Raw genomic sequence first — 12,552 nt, 5'->3', positions numbered from 1 at the left:
CGTTGAACATTTTTTCATGTATTTATTAGCTATTTCTACTTCTTTGTCTGAGAAATGTCTGTTCATTTCAGATGCCCATTTTTGGATTGGGTCTTTAAATTTGCGAGGTCTGATCTTTTTAAGTTCTTTATAGATTCGAGATAGTAGACCTTTGTCTGAGGAAGAGCAGGTGAAGATTTTTTCTCACATTGTGGATTGTCTCTTCACACTGCTGGTGGTTTCTCTTGCTGTGCAGAAGCTTTTTAATAAGAAGAGATCCCATTTGTTGATTGTTTGTGCTAGTTCACGGGCAACTGAGGTTTTGTTCATAAAATCTTTTCCTATACCGATGTCTTCAAGGGTTCTACCTAACCTCTGTTCCAACTGGTTCAGAGTTTCTATTTTAATATTTAGATCTTTAATCCATTTTGATTTTAGTTTAGTGCATGGTGAGAGATACAGGTCTAGTTTTAATCTTTGGCAAGTTGAAGCCCAATTTTTCCAGCACCATTTATTAAAGAGGCTATCTTTCCTCCAGTGAGGGTGTTTGGCTCCTTTGTCAAAGATGAGATGGCTGAGTGTGTCTGGCGTTGTTTCTGCATCTTCTAATCTGTTCCACTGGTCCTCAGGTCTGTTTCTTTGCCAGTACCATGCTGTTTTTATCACAGTAGCTTTGTAGTAGAGTTGCAGGTTGGGGATTGTGATACCCCCTGCCATGTCTCTGTTACCTAGAATTGCTTTCACTATTCTGGGTCTCTTCTTGCTCCAAATGAATTTTTGGATTTTTTTCTCGAGGTCTATGAAGTATGCTGCTGGGATCTCAATTGGAATTGCATTGAATCTATATAGCAGTTTTGGAAGTATGGCCATTTTCACTATATTAATCCTTCCTACCCAGGAGCAGGGGATGTCTGTCCATTTTCTGATATCATCTTCAATCTCTCTTTTCAGAGTGCCATAGTTTTCAGAGAAGAGGTCTTTGACTTCTTTTGTTAGGATGATTCCTAGGTATTTCAGGTTTTTGGATGCTATTGTGAAAGGAATTATTTGCCCTATTTCTCTCTCAGTGAGTCTGTCATTGGTGTAGAGGAAAGCTATTGATTTTTGTGTGTTGACCTTGTAACCAGCTACTTGACTGAATTTGGTTATTAAGTCTAGAAGACTTTTGGTGGAGTTCTTGGGGTCTTCTATGTAGAATATCATGTCACCTGCAAATAATGACAATTTGACTTCTTCATTTCCTATCTTTATTCCTTTTATTTCTTTCTCTTGTCTAATTGCCGTGGCTAATGTTTCCAGAAAACATTCTTGCTCTTATAAAGTGGAGTAAGGGCTCTCTACCCTCTCTCTGACCCTAGAATATAGCTATAAAACCTGGACAGAACAGCTATTTGAAGACTCTGAAAAGTAAATCTCAAGCCAGATTGGGAAAAAGTCTCCGAATTGGAAGTACCACCAATCTGGCACGGGTTTCCATATTTTTCTCTCCAATGTGCCCTAGCCTGGGCTGGGCTCAATCCAGTCCCCAAACCAAAAGTAGGCACTAGGGGTGTGGACAGAGAACTCTGAGACTGTTTGTTTCTGGCATGCAGCTTTGGAGTGTCAATTGCCTGGGATACATTTTAAAGTTTTTATTGGATTAGGATTACTGTACCATTCAGGTGGCATAAATCAGTGTCTAGGAATAATACCTAGAATTCTCAATTTTCTCTCATAGATGCAGCTTTTCAAGAGTGCCCATTTTATGCATGAATCTTGGCTCCCATTTCTGACTTGCGTAGGGCTAAGACCATCTCTAACCTGAGCCCCCAGGGACTAGCTCTACAGCCTTCTGCCCTTCTTTCCCTACTCCTACCCTCTTTGGTGTCAGCTCTTTTATTTACTTCTAGTTTTCAGTTTCTTCCTCTCTTGGAAAATACCTGAAAATTTTTGTTTGTTTTTTTACGAGGCCAGTGTACATTTAAATTTGTTTGAGGATGTAGCTCAGTCCAAAGGCAGTGTGTTCAATCCCCACTATCCCCCCACAGAAGTCCACAAATGATGGAGATCCTATCATTTCAGACACGGGCTGTGTAATACCTATGATTAATACATTCAAAAATAGATCACATAGACACTATTAAATGGAAGTTTAAAACTGAAAAATGTAATAACTAAAATTAATAACCTAAACAGGTTATTATAGATTATGTTGAAAGACTAGATACAGCTAATGACAGGAATAGTGAAGAGAAAGATATTAAAAACAGAAAATAACCACATTAAATCATGAAAACTTGAAGACAAAATAATTTTAAAATGTAAGAAACAGGGACAAGATGAAAATGTTTACCATAGGTGAAATAAGAGTCCCCAAAAGAAAGAAGAAAATGGGGCATAAGTAATTGAATAGATTATGGTCAGGAATTACTCCAAACCAATGGAAGGCACCAAGCCACAGATTCAAGAGCCACTATGGAACCTAAACAGGTAAAATTCAGGTAAAGCCACACCTGCACACATCATGGCAAAACTGCTGAAAACCAAAAACAAATAGAAAATCTTAAGCACCAGAGGAAAAAGACATATCACTCCTGACAGCAATAATACGTTTGTCAGCTGCCTTTCAAGAGAAATGATAAAAGCTGAAAGACCATGAAATGGCAGCATCAAAGGAAACAAAACCTACCTATACTGGTCTTTTTTCAGATCCTGAGTTGGCAAATATTTCTTACAGAACACAAAAAGCCTACCTATAAAGAAAAGCATATTCATAATTAAGAACTTCTTTTCATTAATGATATCAGTATGAAATTGCAAACCATATCACTGAAAATGATATTTGCAATAAAGATATATGAGAATCATATGTTAATGAAAAATAACTTCTCTAAGGACAGGTAACTCATTTTCTAAAATGGGCAAAGAACATTGATGAGCACTTTACAGAAGGGGATATCTAAGTGGCTGGTAAATATATTCAAAGATGCTCAACTATTAGTCTCATCAGAAGTGCAAATGAAGACCAGCACAGGATCCCAATATAATCACTGAAATGACTAAGACACTAAGTGTTAGGAGGAGAAGCAACTAGAATTCTCATATCCCACAGCTGGGGGAAAACCTGGGGCAACCAGTTTGAAAATGTTTGACATTATCAGCTGAACCTAAGTGAATGTTTATGCTCTGATTTGGAAATTATAATTCCAAATGTACAGGCTGACTACCCCTTATGCAGAATATGTGGGACTAGAGGTGTTTCAAATTTCTTTTTGGATTTTGGAATATTTGCATATATATAATGACAGGGGCTCAAACCTAAACATGAAATTCATTTGTTTCATACATATTTATTTTTGGTACAGGGGATCGAACTCAGGACCTTGCACTTGCGAGGCAGGTGTGGTGCCACTGAGCTAAATATCCAGCCCAAATATATATTTTATACACACAGCCTGAATTAACTTTATACAGTATTTTTAGTGCAACTACATTTTGACTATGACCTGTCACACAAAGTCAATGTGAAATCTTCCAATTGTGACATTGTCAGTGCTCAAAATATGTTGGATTTTGGGTCATTTTAGATTACAGATTTTCATATGGGGATGCCCCACAAAAATGGACAAATATGTACACTAAGAGACAAATATCATAGCATCAGTACTTATAATAGCTCCAAAAACTGGAAATGCCTGAGAATTAGGACTATATCTAGAATATATCACAACATTAATGGATGTAAATTTTATTCTTGTTTAGTCTATGAAAGTCTTTCTATATTTTATAGATTCCCAAAATATGCCCAGATAAGAACTGATAACATCTCAGAATACTGGATTATATATAATTGAAAATGCCTAAATAAAATAACTCTAACCTCCTGCACTGTTACATTTTTACGGTAGATTTAATCACTGCAAAAAATCTTACCTTGAAAAACCAATATTCTAAGATTAGTTATAAATTAGATTTGATTTTATTTTTAAGATGCATGCTGTAATCCATTTGGGTATACCCTCTTCTCCCTATTTTTTTAAAAAAATCTTTAAAAGTTTATTACGCATACAAAATAATAGTTTTGTATAATTGATAAGAAACAATCTACTGGGAAGGCAGAAAAACTGGCTGAGAGACCTAACCCAAATTAAGAGTTCACCCTATCACTGAAAGCAGGTTCCCTCAGGGAGAGAACAGTTCTGCTGTGACATTTCCATACTTCCCAGACGTGTGAAATTTTTAGAATTAAAGTAATAAAACACTTAAGACAGCAGTTAAACCAAAACTTTAGTTCACTTAAATAAGGAGATAAACTAAGCAAGGAAACAAATTTCCTGAAGATCTTTCTATCCTGAATATGCTAGGATCTCAAAAACCCATCAGAAACCCCTCCACTGTCAGTTCTAAAGAACAAAGAATTAGTGCTGGGGAATCCCCATTCTGAAGCCTCCACAGATAAGGGGCCACAGAGCACTTTAGTTATGTAATAAGGACTTGTAAGTGAAAGTCACTTTTTAATAGGCCTCCAGCAAATATCTCAAATAAAATAAAGTGTTCGTATTTCAAAAATATTTTTTGAAAAGGGCCTCACACACATTTGAACAATTCCCACTTATTTCTGGCATTCTCTTGGCAGTGTCAAGTATCAGCCTATGTTCTGAAGGGGCCGGGGACACCTCCTGGCGCCTCTATGGTCGAGGCACTTGTACCCATCATCTCAGTCACCAGCCAACCAGGGAACAGTGAGGTCTGATGAGGCCGAAGGACCTGCACAGCCCACACACCTGCTAGAACAGATGGAGTGAGAGCCAGTTCACCAGATGGCAGAGTGTGTTCTCCTCCCACAGTAGACAGTGCCTCCAATCACGGAGTGGGAAACAGGAAATAGATTCATTCCTAAGCCATACAATTTCCACAACCTTCCTATGAGGTATTTACTATCTAATTGATTATAGTCCTCAAATACTTTCATATGTTATCTTAAGAGATTCCAAATTATATGGAAGATGTTTTTGACATTTTTTTTCCTCTGGTACTGGGGATCAAACTCAAGACCTTGTGCTTTTGAGGCAGGCGTGGTGCCACTGAGCTAAATCCCCAGCCCTTGACATTTTTCTTAGTTCTAATTTTTTCTGCTGGGTTTATATAATTATGTAATATTTAAAAAACCCAAAATATTGAAATTTGTTTTATTTCCATGTTGTAAAACATTCAGTAACAAAAAATTCTCATCATGAATGATATTAGAGCAGAAATACTGCTGTAACTGAAAATTCACTAATAAATATGCTCCATGATCTATTTGATGATTTTTCACAAGAAAGTCTTGTCTAAATGCATCAAATATCCTATTACATTCACCTTTACGAGTGATATACTCCTGTCTTACTCTTCTGAACAGATTCTGGAAGAGTTCTGAAGAACATAATGAATCTGCACCATTTCACACCCACCAGGAAACAGTATGCTTGCTTGATTCTTTTAATTATCTTGGAATCGATTATCTTCAATGATAATGGTTCTTCTAGGATAGGATTCCACTTCCTCAAACATGTACCGAAACTCATATTCACCATTCTTTGGATTCTCTTTCACTTCCACATGCACTGTTCCTTGTTTCCCTGGCTCAGACCCTTCAATGTAGAATTTCACACGTGTGTGTTTCAGCCCATCTTTTACATGTTTGATAAAACTGACATGATGCCTTCGACCACATCTCGTCATCCCCCCGTAGCCTTTAACAGGCTCACCAAAGAAACTGATCACCTCGGGATGCGTTCTGCATTTTTCTAAGGCTTTCCCATATATCTAACTAAGACTGGATGAAGGAAAAAAAGTTCTTTGAAAATCACGTAAAACAAGCCACCTGTAATGCTGATTCCAAAGAGTACCACTCTTAAGTAGGTGAAATCTTTTCCAGCTTCTTTCACTTTGAGTCGTTGGGATAGCGGTGTCCGCTCTCTGACCTCCGTGCACAGATGCTTGCCGCTCTCCTCTGCTTTCTGGGGTCGCGGTCCCTGCGTCCAGATAGTTTTCTGGGCGACTTCAAAGACAGATCCAGGTCACACCATTTTCTTCTGCTCTCGAAGCCCCCACCTCAAACTGGGCCCAGTCATAAAGCAAGCTTTCTTAAGCACAAAGTGCAGCCACAACAGTCGTCTCCCAGAGGGTCCGTGCAGGTTTTCTGCACTCTGTATAGCTCGTAAAAAGTAAAGATCGTGTTCACAGAAAACTTCCGCGTAGTGACGGTGCTAACTACAGTCAGCAAAGATTTACCACCCAGCCAGACACGTACTGAAATTCACACGTTTGTATTACAGGAGCCTTAGATTTATATTGACAAAACGTCTCCTGCGAGAATGTTCATCTTCCTTTTGTCCTCTTGTTATATGAATCAAAATGTCCGGATTACCTCCCATGCTGACATTCCCTCTTCTCCCCATTGAATTGCAGGGCCAAGCTTTTCAAATAGATTATCCTTTAAGCAGACAAAGTAATCTGAAGTTATTAGATTCACTAAAGCCTCATCATTACTCAGATTTAGGAGCTGGGAAGCCACCCTCTTGGTCTCTGCATAGACCTTTATGACTGCCTAGGTTTTTCAAACTTCTCCAGCTTCCTTTCTAAATGATGGCTGAAAAAGATGTAATAGATGTAATCCTAATCCTGAAAAGTACTAGTTTAACAAACTATACATACATAATACAAACATATATGGAACTTAGTATATTCCTGTTTAAAATTCATGTATATTTTTAATGAAAAAAAATGGTGAAACAAGTCATTCAGTTATCTGATCGATTTGAGATCTGACCCCATCCTCTCACAGATATGTCCATAGTCATAAGTACTTAACTGTAATGAATCGCTTGTATGTGGTGTCTTCTCCTTTAAATATTCTTAATTCTCAATTAAGCGCCTTGTACTCAGCAGGAACTCAAGATACATAGGAAAAAACTAAAGGAAGATATAACAAAAAGGAGAACTGCAAATTCCATGCTAAAAAATCAGATTTGCAAAACACAGAGCAACAGTCAATTTTGTAGGATTTGATGTCTTACAGATGATGTAATAATCAAATTTCTAAAATTATAAAGTCTAGAAATATACCAGTTGGCTAACATTTAACTCAAGATGTTCCAAAAATCTGGTGAGCTCAACCTTGAAACAAGTTTAGCCATATTTATTATTATTTATATTTACTATTTGCTGAGAATGTAGGCCTGCGAAGCCTGGATGTGCTGTTTATGGAAGATAAATATGGTGTGACATTAGATGGAATGCATGAAATTAATAGGTATGCTATTTGAAAGGCTAGAGAAATGCCTCTTCAAGACTGACTTCGCCCCCTTGGACCACCCATCTGGGGCTGATAAAATGAAGTGATGGAAACTGTTGTCACCACAGGTGTTATTGGCCATTTTTGGAGGCAAGGACTCCACAGGGTAAGGTCTTCCTTCAAACACCACTCAGCGACCTCACTGCAATGAGTGGAAGCCTCTCCTCAGCAGCAGCTAGAATAAAGCGTGTTCCCCACAGCTGGCCCTCTTCTGCTGCAGCACTTCACAGTGCTGGTAGACAGACAGCTTGGCCTACCTAGCAATTCCCTCTTGGCTTTGGCAAGGATGGAAAAAGCAAGGTATGAGTCCTATTGTAGAATTATCTTCAACTCCAAGGAGGAATATCAGAAAATTACCCTTACTATACACAGAAGATAGCTTGAGAACCCAGAAAGCAGTGGACTGTTAATTAAACTGTTTCTCCTCATACTTGCTTTCACTTTCCACCAACTATATTTTTTGAGAAAAAAGATGAATTACAAATCCAATAATCCAAAGAGCTACATTGAAACCCTTGTTCCTGAAAAATTGGGAAACTTTAAAAATATTTAAATCTCTTAGAGACTGTGTATCCAGAAATCTGGGATTTTCCAATGAATCATGTAAGACCAATCATAAAGTTCGCTCTTCGCAGTCTTCTTCTGCCAGTATTTGATTAACGTCACATTTAAGAGTTAGTGACTGACCACAAGCTTAATTCTACCAACTACTGGCTCTTTTAAAATCAAACGGAATGAACAAATTACTGTGTCTTTCAAAGATAAAACTTTTAAATATTTTGATATATTTATTGTCAATCATTTATATCTTTTATAATTTTTTTGTATATCCTTTTATTGGTACATTTTAGGTGTACAATATAATGACATTCATCATTGGAGATATGCACCTTTACATACTGTCTTGGTTCTTATTTTGTCCCCCTTCCCCTGCCCTCCCTTCAACTCCTCCATCCCTCCCTATTTACAAAGACTTTGTTTCCATTTTTCCATTTTCTCATATTAATCCCATTCCCTTCTATCCTTTCCCCTAGCCCTCCCACTTCCTTCCCCTTTGCCCCTTTTCTTCCTATTTCACATTATCTAGTATACCTTTTAGTCCTTATTTACACTTTCAGTTTCTCACACCAGAGAAACTATTCAGTATTTACACATGTGTGTCCTGTTTATTTCATTTAAGAGTATCACCTCAATGTACATCCACTTAGCAATAAATGTCTCTAATTTCTCGTTTTTGATGGCTGAGTAGTGCTCCATTTTATAAAAAACCCCACATTTTCTTGATCCAGTCTCTAGTTGATGGGCATTTGGGCTATTTCCAAGTTTTAGCTATTACAAACTGTGCCACTATGAACATGGGTGCGGATATATTGATGTGGTATGATTCTTTTAATTCTTTGGGGAAGATACCCAGCAGTGGAATAGCTGGGTCAAATGGGACTTCCAGTCCCAGTTCTTTGAGGTATCTCCATACTGATTTCCACAGTGCTTGCACCAGTCTTCACTCCCACCAACAGTGGACCAGGGTTCCTCTTTCTCCACAGCCCCGCCAGCATTTGTTGTTGGTTGATTTCATGATAACTGCCATTCTTTCTGGAGTGAGGTGGAATCTCAGTATTGTTTTCATCTGCATCTCTCAAAGGACCAGTGATGTTGAAAATTTTTTCATATGTTTATTTGCCATGTCTACTTCTTTGTGTGAGAAATGGCTGTTCATTTCAGATGCCCATTTTTGGATTGGGTCTTTAAATCTGGGAGGTCTGATTTTTTTAAGTTCTTTATAGATTCAAGATAGTAGACCTTTGTCTGAGGGACTGCTGGTGAAAATTTTTTCCCACATTGTGGGTTGTCTTTTCACACTGCTGGTGGTTTCTCTTGCTGTGCAGAAACTTTTAAGTAAGAAGAGATCCCATTTGTTGATTGTTTTTGCTAGTTCACGGGCAATTGAGGTTTTGTTCATAAAGTATTTTCCTACCCCAATGTCTTCAAGAGTTCTACCTAACCTCTGTTCCAGCTGTTTTAGTGTTTCTGTTTTTATATTTAGATCTTTAATCCATTTCGATTTTAGATTAGTGCATGGTGAAAGATATAGGTCTAGTTGTAGTCTTTGGCAAGTTGAAACCCAATTTCTCCAGCACCATTTATTTTTTAAAAATTTTTCCCCACTAAGTTATTGGTACATTTTCGGTATAAAATACAGTTACATTCATCATTGGGATCTTGTACCATTACATGAGTCTCTTGGTTCTTATTTTTTTCCCCTTCCCTTGTCCTCCCTTCACCCCCTCCACACTTCCCTATTTGGAAAGACCTTGTTTCCATTTTTTTTCCGCTTCTCATGTTTTTTCCTTTCCCTTTTTTCCTTTCCCCTACCCCTCTCAATTCCCCTGCTCTTTTAGACCTTTTCTTCCTGTTATACAATATCAGTTCTACATTTTTAAAATTACAATATTTAGATCTAGGAGACATTACCACAGATTTTACAGAATTTAAAAGGATATAGAAAGCATATTACAAAAATCTTTTTTGAAATAAATTTGACCACTTCTAAGAAGTACCTTGGAAGACAAATTAATTAAACTAACTCTGGAGGAAATATAAAATTTGAATAGCACCTATTAAAGAAAGTATATTCCTAGCTTGAAAACCTACCTATATGACAACAGCAGGCTCATAAACATTTTAACTGATAAATTATATCAAACAATTAAAGCAGAAAAAAGAAGGAACACTTCTCCCCTCATTTTAGGAACCCAACATTGTGCTAATCCTAAAACTGGATAAAGATAATAGAAGAAAAAAGTATGAACATAGATAGAAATTTGTTAACAAAACAAACTATTGAAAGTCAGATCTGGCAGGATGTAGAAAGTGGTTTTGTTATAGGGATGGCAGTGTTGGTTCAGCATTGGAAGATCCACCCCCAAAAGTCATCATTTTAACAGAGGAAAGGAAAAAGCCATATGATCCTGTCACTAATTGGAGAAAAAGTATTGGACTAAATTCTACAGCTGTTCATGGTAAAAGCTATCAGGACTATAAGTAGAACAGAAACTTCTCAATAGATTAAAGACATGTACTCCATACTTCCAGTGAGAACGCCTTACATGAATGGAGAAGATACAATGCTTTCTCCTTAAGGTGGGGGAACAAGGGCAGATATGCTTACTCTTTATCTGTCCATTAAACTTGGAAACCTAGTCCCCACCAAAATAGTCTGGCAATAAAATGATACAGCTAGGATAGGATTGGCATGGCAGAAGCAAAATCTTTATATGTAGATGAAATGATCATCTACAGAGAAAATACTAAGAAATCTCTAGGAGCCCGCAGAACTTGTACTTGAATTTAGCAGGATTAGAAAACACAAGGTATATATAAAAATTCAGGTCTGTGTATACTTGCTATAAATGAAGAACTGGATATTGAAATTTAAAAGTTATGTAGGAGTACAAAGGACCTAGAAAAGTAAAAACAAAAACAAAAACAAAAAAGGTGTTGGAAGACGTTTAGTACCTAATTTTAAGACTTCTTCTAAAGCTACAGTAATCAAGGCAGTGTTGGTGTAAGGAAAGACATATAGATCATTGAATAAAACAGAGAATCTAGAAATAGAACCACACATATATGGTCCACTGAGTTTTGAAAGATTGTTTAACATTAGCATTTTATAGAATATAAACTCAATTCAAGAGCCGAGGAAGAGATAGTATTTTCAGCAAACGGCACTAGAACACCTGGTATCCATATATAAAAAATTAACCTCAACTCTTTTTTTCCATACATGAAAATAACTTGAAGGGATCTATGAACCTAAATAAGAAAGCCTAAAAGTATAAAACTTTAAGAAGAAATTATAAGGGAAAATATTTATGAATTCAGGGTAGGCAAGAACAACCTAGGATACAAAAAACATGATGTATAAAAGAAAAAAAATTGATAAATGAGATTCCATCAAAATTTAGAACTTTAAATGACATCATTAAAATGAAAAGTAGTCCTTAAACAGACCATATTTACAGTGCATATAACCTATGACTGGAATATACAAAGAATTCTTAGAGCTCATTAATAGACAACCCAATTAAAATGTAGACATAAGAAGATGATAAATAGCCAGCATAGCACAAGGAATGTTGTGCAACTCTAGAATCAGAAAAATACTAATCAGTACAATAACAAGATTGAATTATACATTCATTAGGGAGATGAAGTTAAAAGTTTTAAAAGCCTTGTCATGACTTTTTCTTTTTGTTGGATTCTCCCCCATTGCCTTTAATTTTTCACACCCAATGGATTCATTCTGCTGGGGTTCCTGGGGTTGTGATCCTCATTGTCTTTTCCTAGGGTATTGTCTAAAATTTTTTGGATTCCCTGTTTGGTATTCATGAAGTTCCTGAGGTGCTCTTTATCATGAAAGTATCTTATTTCTCCATCCATTTTGAAAGATAGTTTTGGAGGGTACATCAATCTGGGTTGGAGGCTGTTTTCCTTTAGGGCTTGAAATACATCACTCCAAGCTCTTCTTGCCTTGAGGGTTTGCATTGAGAAGTCTGCTGTGATTCTGATGGGCTTGCTTTCCTTTGTATATGATTTATTTCTTTTCTCTCACTGCTTGTAGAATTTTGTTCTTCTGTTGGACTTCTGGAATCCTAACTATTATATGCTTATGTGTAGATTTTTTTTGATTAAGGCTAGCTGCAGTCCTATATGCCTCACTTATCTGTATGTCAAGTTCTTTCCCCCTCCTTGGGAAGTTTTCTGCCATCACTTCTGTGAACAGTTTTTAAATGTCATCTGCACTCTCTCCTCTTTCTTCATTGACTCCAATCAGTCTTATGTTATTCTTCTTTGCATTGTCTAGCAGTTGCTGGATTGATTTCTCGTGTTCCCTTACAATTTTAAAGCAATTTTTCTTTTCCTCCTCACTAATTGCAATCTTATCTTCTATATGTGAAATTCTATCCTCACATTGGTTCATTCTGCTGCGCAGACTTTCGATGGAGTTTTTAATCTCTTGGAAATCTGTTTGTATCTGTTTTATGGATTCCATTTGTTTCCTATGTTGGAATTCCATCATGTTCCTCAGATCCTCTATTTTTTTATCTGTGTCCTCTCTAGATTTATTAATCATGTCTTGCACCATGAGCAAAATCTTTGCTGTTATCTGAGTAATTATTTCTGATTTCATTTTTCCCAGATCCTCTTTTGTTGCCCGTTCAGAGAGTACAGGTAGTTGAGTATCAGATTGTTCC

At 36.9% G+C, this 12,552-nt stretch overlaps 1 protein-coding gene and 1 pseudogene across 4 annotated transcripts in view; both read right to left on the bottom strand.

Annotated features, from left to right (window-relative positions):
- The window catches only part of Akap19 (A-kinase anchoring protein 19), a 204,635-nt gene that overhangs the window by 34,057 nt on the left and 158,026 nt on the right, over window positions 1–12,552 (bottom strand). The gene's annotated exons all lie outside the window — the stretch shown is intronic.
- LOC101700046 (mitochondrial import inner membrane translocase subunit Tim21-like) overlaps window positions 5,401–12,552 on the bottom strand; it is a 38,020-nt pseudogene continuing 30,868 nt past the window's right edge.

Source organism: Heterocephalus glaber, unplaced genomic scaffold (genome assembly GCF_053883595.1).
Source record: "Heterocephalus glaber isolate CG9 unplaced genomic scaffold, H.glaber_assembly_v1.0 deba00001190, whole genome shotgun sequence".
NCBI classification, from domain to species: domain Eukaryota; kingdom Metazoa; phylum Chordata; class Mammalia; order Rodentia; family Bathyergidae; genus Heterocephalus; species Heterocephalus glaber.
This window is presented reverse-complemented; position numbering and strand designations above follow the sequence as displayed.